The sequence below is a fragment of the Pteropus vampyrus genome, unplaced genomic scaffold, assembly GCF_000151845.1.
Source record: "Pteropus vampyrus isolate Shadow unplaced genomic scaffold, Pvam_2.0 Scaffold111, whole genome shotgun sequence".
Lineage (NCBI taxonomy): Eukaryota > Metazoa > Chordata > Mammalia > Chiroptera > Pteropodidae > Pteropus > Pteropus vampyrus.
Genome location: NW_011888892.1, coordinates 358250 through 367033, shown reverse-complemented (window position 1 = coordinate 367033; position 8784 = coordinate 358250).

The following is an 8784-nucleotide window of genomic DNA, read 5'->3' as shown; positions in this document are numbered from 1 at the left end:
CTTGGTGGATGTGGGAATCAATAGATATAACCGACTGCCCGCCTACCTTATACGTAAAGTGTACGTGGCTTCGTAACCAAAATACAACTCAGGGATCCAAGTGGTCCAATCTCAGAATGGTCACATTCAACACCCAAAAGTAATTCTCATGATCTTTATTTGAATGTCTCCCATAACACTGAACACGCACTTTCTTCCGGGTCTGCAAACTTCGCAGGATCCACAGATATTCCAAAGCTTCCCATAGTCCTCTTTGCTCTCAATTTCCACCCTGACCAAGCTCTTCTCTTTCCTTCTCTGTTTTTCCTTTTGATTAATTCTCTTTTTGCCCTTTGCCCTGCCAAGCAGGTGCTGCTAAATTTTCCTTTGAGAGGGAAAATCCACTGGCCTGAGGATTCAATAGTAGTTCCTTCAGAATCATAAGACCTTCACGTGAACATGGAGAGAGCTCAGACTGTTGGCATTGGCAACCTCTGATAACCGAATCATCCAGCGAGGCCTCGTCCTATTGAAAATCTCAACTTTTCCTTTAAATGAAATACAAGGCTATGGTTATTTTTAGATATCTCTAAAGCAACTTCATAAAGTCAGGTAACAAAATAAGTAGGATGAAGTCTCAGGAAACCTAGTTAGATTGCTAAAGAAATCTTTTAAAAATAAATAAACAAAACAATTTCTAATTAAGAAAAGCAATGCTCCACCAAAGTGCTTTGTTATGCACATATTTCTAGAATGCTGCTGGTGGTGTCTCAGGATGGTTGATTAATTCAAGACAGCCAAGACCTCTTGTCCTAGGGAATTATGTGATGTCTTACTGGACCAGTAACGTAGAAAGGTTGGGAGTGAAAAGTCTGTGATAGGAAACATGGCCATCAAAGGGGGCATATTCTAAGGATGTTTAGTTACTTGTACGGTAATCGTATTATTTCTGATAGTTTAGTATCCATTTTCAGGTTTTTTCACTCAGATATGATACGAGAATTTCTTTTCCTTTTGTTTTTATTTCACATTTTCACCACTTTAAAGACTTTTAAAATGTGTGCCAGACTGAGTTCTATTCAAAAGGAAAAGAGAGTGAAAGTTCCCTGGGGTCAGAAGCTGGTGTCTGTCTCGTTCACCACAACGTCCCTGCTCCTACAGCCCGCCCTGGCACACGTATGCAGGCGTGGAGAAACATTTAAAACTTTCAAAAGCCTTAAACTTAGAGCCAACAAACCAAAAATGAGTTAGACTTTTCCAGTCATCAAATTCTCTAATCAATGAGAAGAGACAAAAAAGAATTTTTAAGGTTCATTTTAAAAATCAAGTTATTATTGATCCAAAACTATTGACATAAGAAGGTGAAAGATGAGGCTTAGTATCAACTCGATATTCCTCCCAGTGCTCTGAGCTGGGCACTGTTGCTGTCCACCTTTCAGCAGATGAGACATGGTGGCACGTGGGGGTCCAGTCGCTAGGCTGAGATCACACAGCTGGGCAAGTGGAGGAGATGGGATCCGAACCCCAGGATGCACCCCAACGCCTGGGCTCCAAGCCCTGGCCTCTGCTGCCCCAATGGCACCACATTAGACCTGCCGATGAGAGGGTGGGCTCCCCGGACCTGGAATCGTCTCCTTGCTCCTTAGCTCTGCAAGTATTTGAGCAGGAATATTCTAGAGGAAATTCAGACGTTGCCTGGATGGAAGGTTTGAACGAAATTACTTTTATGGTTTCTTTCAACCCTGAGATCCATGATTCCAAGAAGGATGGTGTCTATTTCTCTAACACTTTGTATCTAAATTCCCTTTTTCCTTCAGTGCACCCAATATGCTTGGGTTTACATGAGTGAGTCCATATAACTGGCAAAGACATTTGGGGCGGAGGAAGGAAATTGATTCGCCCCAATGAATATCTACAGATACCAAAATCTGCCGGTTACTTGCCAAGGTTCCAAAGTAACCAAGACCGCACAGGTCAACCTAGGGGGAGCCCTCGAACACCCCAAGAGAATAGCACCCACACAATTAAGAGCATAGCTGATAAGCATTGCAACACAGCGTGGAACCCCACCAAAGACTGAGGAAACGAACTTGGCCGGCCGGAAAAAAAAAAAAAAAAAGCCTTTCCGGGCAACTTACAAGGCTTAGGTGTCCCTGGATGCTTTTTCTTGGGTTCCTTGGCCCGACCCATAAAACTTCCCAAGCTGCGTTTGTGTTAAACCCTTCCTGATATGCTCCAATAAGTGTGCTTTCGACACATTGTTAACATAAGGCCAGATCTGTAATACAGCATGGACAATTAAGCGCACAATTTTTGTATAAATGCAAAATCCCTCACTGTGAATTATTTAATTAATGCTCTCCAGTTCATTTAATAGAGCTCTTTCAGAGGCCATTTCACTCACAGAAAACTAATTTCATTCTCCGGGTTGATTTAATTAGATCGTATGATATATGGTATTGCTAATTCAGCAGCTCCGGACCCATGCCTGGGCCCGTTGCCCCTATTGTCGGCAATCTGTCAGCCCCATTTTTAACAGTATTGAAAAATTCAAGCTTTATTATTGCTCGCTCACTCTTTCTCTCCCATCAGGAGGAAAGTAATGAGCTTTTCTTCTTACGAGAGCCGGCAGAGAGCGTGGTACCCTCGGTGCTTCAGGCAGGAGGCAGTATTAACAGGGCTGATTCATGAGTTAAGTTTCCAACTGCTCGTGGCTATTAGCACTCAGTCCTTTGGCTGTCATTTAGTTAAAAAGACTCTTCGGTTAATTCACTCTTTTAATGAGACTGTGCTATTCAACTAATGTATTTTACTGTATGAAAGGTCACACCAGGAACCAAAACAGATTGGAGGGAATGTAGCAAGAAGCCTGGCTGTCAAGAAACAATTCAAGCCTCGGAGGCATTTAGCAGCCCCTGCGTCTGTAATAAGCTCCGGAACTGATGGGCCAGCACTCACCTCCAGAGTTGAGCGCCATAAATCAAGGCTAAAGAGACGGCAGATTAATCAGAGGCTCAGACAAAAAGAGCACGTGTTCCATTACCCATATAATCACTAACATGATTGCCAGACAAGCTAAGGAACTGGATGCAGGGCTGGAAAAATATAGTTCAAGAGAGCGCTGGAACTCAGTTCTGTTTAGCTGCAAGCACTAAATCTTTTCATTAAGGCCCCGTTGCCTTTCATTTTCTGAGCCGCTGCCCTGGGTGGGGGCCGAGGAGGGGAACGTGGAAAGGGTGGAGGTTTGGACGGGCAGGTACGGCCGGCACGAGAGAGCTGGGCCAGGTGGGGTGGGTGGGTGCTGAGCGGGCCGAGGGCAAGGGCACGCCTCAAAACACGACACGGGTGCAAGCTGACGAAAGGGTCTGGCGTGCTGGGCTGCGTCAGACCCGGCCGGGGACTCGAGGATGGCAGGACCACACTCGCAGCTCTGGCTCCGCTCTTCCCTTCACGCACACAGGCACACGCATGCACACACATGCACACGCACACGCGCGCACACACAGGCACACACATGCACACGCATGCACACGCACACGCGCACACACATGCACACGCATGCGCACACGCACACACATGCATGTGCACACAGTCACACGCGTGCACACATGCACTGCATGCACACGCATGCAAACACGCGCACGTGCGCACGCACGCACACATGCATGTGCACACACGCACACAGGCACACACATGCACACATACATGCGCACACAGGCACATGCATGCACACACGCGCATGCACATGCACACACGCATGCACACATATGCACACTTTGGAGGTGATGTATGTGTGAGGCTGTCGATGCCTGTTCAGGCTTCTGCTGTCTTGCGCTGTCTTACCAGCCTACGTAGGCGGAAAGGCTTGGCACAGATGTCATTTATTTGGGATCCCTAAAGCCCTCCCCACCTCGGAGGCCTCCGGCCCACATTAACTTCCGGGGTCACACACGAGACGAGACGACCGGGTCATTACCCACTGGCCTCCCGCAGAGACATTTCTTTGGCAATGACTTGCCGATTGAGTTCAGGGTCTGAAGTGGGCGAATCACAAGCAGCTGCCCTCACTGGGCGCTGGACCCTCCCCACTCCTCAGATATCTCTGTGCAGTTCAGTCATCTAATTACTGTCCCCAGGAAGCCGAGCGACCAGTTCCTGGGTAGGGGACGTGAGAAGCGGGGAGTAAGAAGAATATTTTCTTAAGAACAGTTTTCTCCAACTGAACAACTCAGACCCATTTGAAATTCCTCCGGCTCTCCAAAACCCGGAAACCGTATGCTTAATTACGAAACATCTGTTGCCGAGAACACCCCCCCTTGCTTCTGCAGCTCCGATCTCGTGGTATGAATTTTAAAACCTGTCAGCAAGGGATCACAAAAGCTCTGGGAGCAAAGAGCTGCTCACGTTAACCTCTGAACCAGATAATCTAACAGTAATCCATTCAGAACTAATCAAACATTTACAGAACCGCACCGGCACCCCAGCAAACAATCCGTCATCTTCATGCGTTCATTACACTTCCAGCATCTCAATCTACCTATGCAAATGAAGCGAGGGAGCTGACATCAGGACCATGTACAGAAATTATAAACAAATATTCATCCATTATGCCGCTGAAATTTAACAGCTGAAGTACTAACAGTAGCTGAACTTCAAGCCCTGAGTATCAATTATTTATGAACCTAAAACTGACAGGACTGTGTAGGTGAATTAGCTGCATATGTCAAGCTTTGTTATAAATCCCAACCTACTGTAAAACTCATTTTCATAGAATGTATGTACAAGGCTGACAATATATCAACAGCATGGCATTAATAATTTAGAAGAATGGGACCGTGAGGGAACACCTTGGAAACTGTGCTGTGCTCCGTAGTTGATATTACAAATAAAAAAGTCAAATAAAATGAATTTCCCATAAACAGAGAATCAAATAAAGCATTTTCTCCATAACTTTATTTTCAATTTTCAAAAACATGTCGGTTGATACTTTCGTGTTTAGGTACCATAAGTATCACCCTAAGTTGTCTTAATTTCTTCTCTCTCTCCCTCTCTCTCTCTCTCTCTCTCTCTCTCTCTCTCTCTCTCTCTCTCTCTCTCTCTCTCTCTCTATAAGGATGTGGCAGTGAAATTTCCGATCTAGTGACAACGGAAAAATTACTTCTCTTTCCTTTCTTTTTATAACGAAATAATTGCAAGATGGAGGAGGAGCTGGGGCACGCGTTATGTTGTTTGCCGTCACGAAACGGTTTGCTATGGTTTGCCAGCGAAAGCACATAATAAAAGGAAGCGCTGAGCAATAATGCAGAGAGTTAATTGAGACAGTATTTCTCAGGAAAACGTTCGGATTTTCCTAAGTGTCACTCTCTATTCTCAAAGACAGAAGTGCACTCGGTCGTGAAATTTCAGCGACTGCCTTGATTTGCAGGGTGCAAATCATCTCCCGCAGGGTTTCAGCCTGAAAATGCCATTGGGAGAGCAGCGCTCCCTAGGTGGGGCTGGGGATGAGGGGTGCAGGGACAGGGGGAGGGGTCTCAAACCTCACCTTCCCAGGTGAGTATATCAAAGCATCACCCCGACCCCCACCCTGGCTCGCCTTTCCCCTCACTCATCTCCTGCCTTAACCTTCACAATCATTTTTAGGCAGCTCAACTATGAGGACTCTTTGTCACCGCTAATGACTTCTCCCTGTCCATCTTCTCCCGACTCCGGATATTTATGGCTCTGTGGCCACATTTCTCATCTCTGGCCAGTGAGGAGGCACCTCGCTGTGTGAGGGGAGCTGCGGAGCGTGTCCTGGGTCCTGGCTGGCCTCCGGACGCGACGCTCGCTTCCCTCCTCCCATCTTCTGCTCCCCACACACTCGCTCTTCCAGGTCGGGAGATCTGAGGGTCCCCGTGGCTAAGGGCCTCTTGCATCTCTGCTGTCTGCGAGGTCCTCACTCCTTCCCAAGGCGAGGCCTCTTCTGAGGCACAGTAGCCCTGGCCAGGTGAGTCGCAGTGGCTCCAGGACATATCAGGCACCTCAGAGGGCACCTGTTTCGTCCTCTGCCTCACTCCATCCAAGTGCCAAACAAACAAGAAAGGACAGCCGAAGTCCCTCTACTGATTTGTATGAGGCCACGGTAAACATTAGAAATTTCTGCCAGCTCACAGTTCTAGGACACAGGTCACACTTTGAAATCTCCTGGCGACAGGCTGATTGTCCGGGTTCCCACCCTGGGGGCCAGGCTTGTGTCACCACCTTGGGGATTTCTGCAGGAGAGGGACAAGCGCCTTCTGAAGTCTCCCCGCCAAGCTTGTCCTCTCTAACACTTGCTGATGCCAACACCTTCCCTGCTACCTTTCCGGGCATCGTTGAGCTTTCCAAGTTCTCCAAATGGCCTTTAGCAGAGGGAGCCCTGGCGAGGAGTCATTTATTTTAATGCTATATGGAATTGCAGTCTGCAAAGCACCTGCTTAGCAACCTGCTCAGGCCGTGGAAATCCTCGTTGGTGAATGCTCGTCCTGCTACGTAGGAAGGTGGCACCCTTGTTCTTTCTTTTCGGCCCCGATGACAATGGTTTGGGGGAAGCATTCTCCTTTCACATGCCCTAGATGGGGACGAGCCAGCTTCTCCCTGCCACCACTCTGCTGCTGGCACAAACACATTCAATTTATTGTGTCTAAGGAAAGGGAAGTCCCCCTGTCCCTTTATGTGTGCATGTCCCACATCCAAAGTGGCAGCAGTATGAAGAAGCAATGGTGTGATTGGGCTGGAGTTGGACCGTTCTGCTCCCTTGAAAAATTGCTCTGGAAAGCTAATTGATTAGAACGTGTGCGAAACGGTTGCCGCTATTCAAACGACTATAAAAAGCAGCCTCGAATGTTTCCAGTTTTATGAAATGCTAAAATATTTACACTCTTTTTACTTCAATCGGGGGAAATCCTCTGGATCTGTTTAAAAGGGGAAAGGATGAAGAGAGCTGACGTTTCCGGAAGAAATAACGCCGGGCCACGCAACTGGAATTCTAACGGAATGGGTTTTCGTTCAGACGTGTGGGTGACTGCAGACTCCGACCAACCTTGGGACACGCAGGAAGGGGTCGAGGGTTGCTGGTTTTATTTGCACTTTCTGGGGTTAAACATTTTGAGACTTTAAGGAGCATTTCTTTCTTTTCTGTTTACGGTTCCCTACAGGTAGTACCTGTTTTTCTCTTCCATGCTCCATGCAGCATGAGGGGAGAGAAGACCGGTCTCTTATTCCCCGGCACAGCTAAAAGCATCACAGGAGTTATGGGCACTGTGTTCTGTGGAGGAGGAAAATATATATTTTGGTCTTGAAAGTTATTGCTTCAATTACTTTGTAATTTCTTAAGCAACCTCGGGGTGAGCTTTTAAGAGGTGGGTTTGAGAGAAGCCTGCGGAGACCGTCTCCCCGAGTATTAGCATTTAAATCTGTCAGAGTGGAAGCAGAGAACCTTTCTCCAGTAACCCTGCCCGAGGGGCTGCCCGGGCCAGCTGGCACGTCCAGGGCGCCTGGCCTCAGGCTTGTCTCTGTCTGTGACTTCCGTGATTTTGACAAACGCTGGAAGAATGGTCACAGTGGTACCATTCACCATAGTCGAGAGGGAGAAACAGCCCGGTTATCTGTCCATCAACTGACACATGGAGAGAAAATGTAGTCAATCCCTATAATGGAATATTATTTGGGCATAAAAAGGAACGACGCCCTGACATGCGTTACAACATGAACCTCGAAAACGTTATGCTGAGCGAAAGAAGCCAGACACAAAAAGTCATACAGCGGGCGATCCCATTTGTATAAAATGTCCAGAAGAGGCAAATCCAGAGAGACAGAACACAATGTGGTGGGCGCCGGGTGCTGGGGGCACGGGGAGGTGAGGGGTGAGGGGTGGTGGCTTAATGGCTATGGAATTTCATGCAGGAGCCATGGACGTGTTCTGGGACCACATGGACATGGTGGCCGGAGGCCACTGAATTGTTCACATCGAAATGCTTAATTTTATGTTATGTCAGTTTCATTACAAAAATTTTTTTAAAGTAACATTTATTGCAGTCAATTTAAGTGGGCGGAGAGACCCAGGCTCATGGTCAAGGTCCTCCTTGCCATCATTCAAAGGATACCACTCTAAAGATAATGCCACCAGAGCGGACTGGGTGCGAGCTGTCAAACCTGGGGTGACCGCTCACAGCCGAGGGGTCTCCTGGCTCAGCACCTCTGCCTGAGGCTCGTGTCCTTGTTTGCCCATCGGTGGGCATGCGGGTCATTTTCACCTTTTGGCTATTGTGAATAGTGATGCCATGAACATCCTTCTGATGTGCTCCGGGTGCTGTTTCAGCTCTTTAGGTGTCAGGGGACGGACACTCTAGGTGACCTTAAGCCATGTGGGTAATGATACGACGGGCCGTGAGGATGAAGAGAAGAGCAAGGGTTCCACCCGGCGTCATGGAGACGGCACGTGGCTTGGGAACAGAGGTCATTCGGGACACCTCTCAGCTCGAGCCACTGGCAGCCTTGCCTCCTCAGCGACAACGTCTCTCCCTCCCGACTTGAGGTCCCCGACAAGAGAGTGTCATCAGGCCGAGGGGCTCCAGTTCGGCCTGATGACACGCCCCGCTTCCGTCACCTTCTACTCCCTGAAGAGCTCTCTGCCCTGGCCCGTGCCACTTCTGCTTGTCCTGGCTTCCTATCTCGCATGGCTCCCGCTCTCTGCCTTCTGTCTGTCTCTCCGTGTCTGTCCTCTAGACTGAACCGTTAGCCACTCGGATGTATGCATCGGTGACTGCCACCCCCACTGGGGGACGC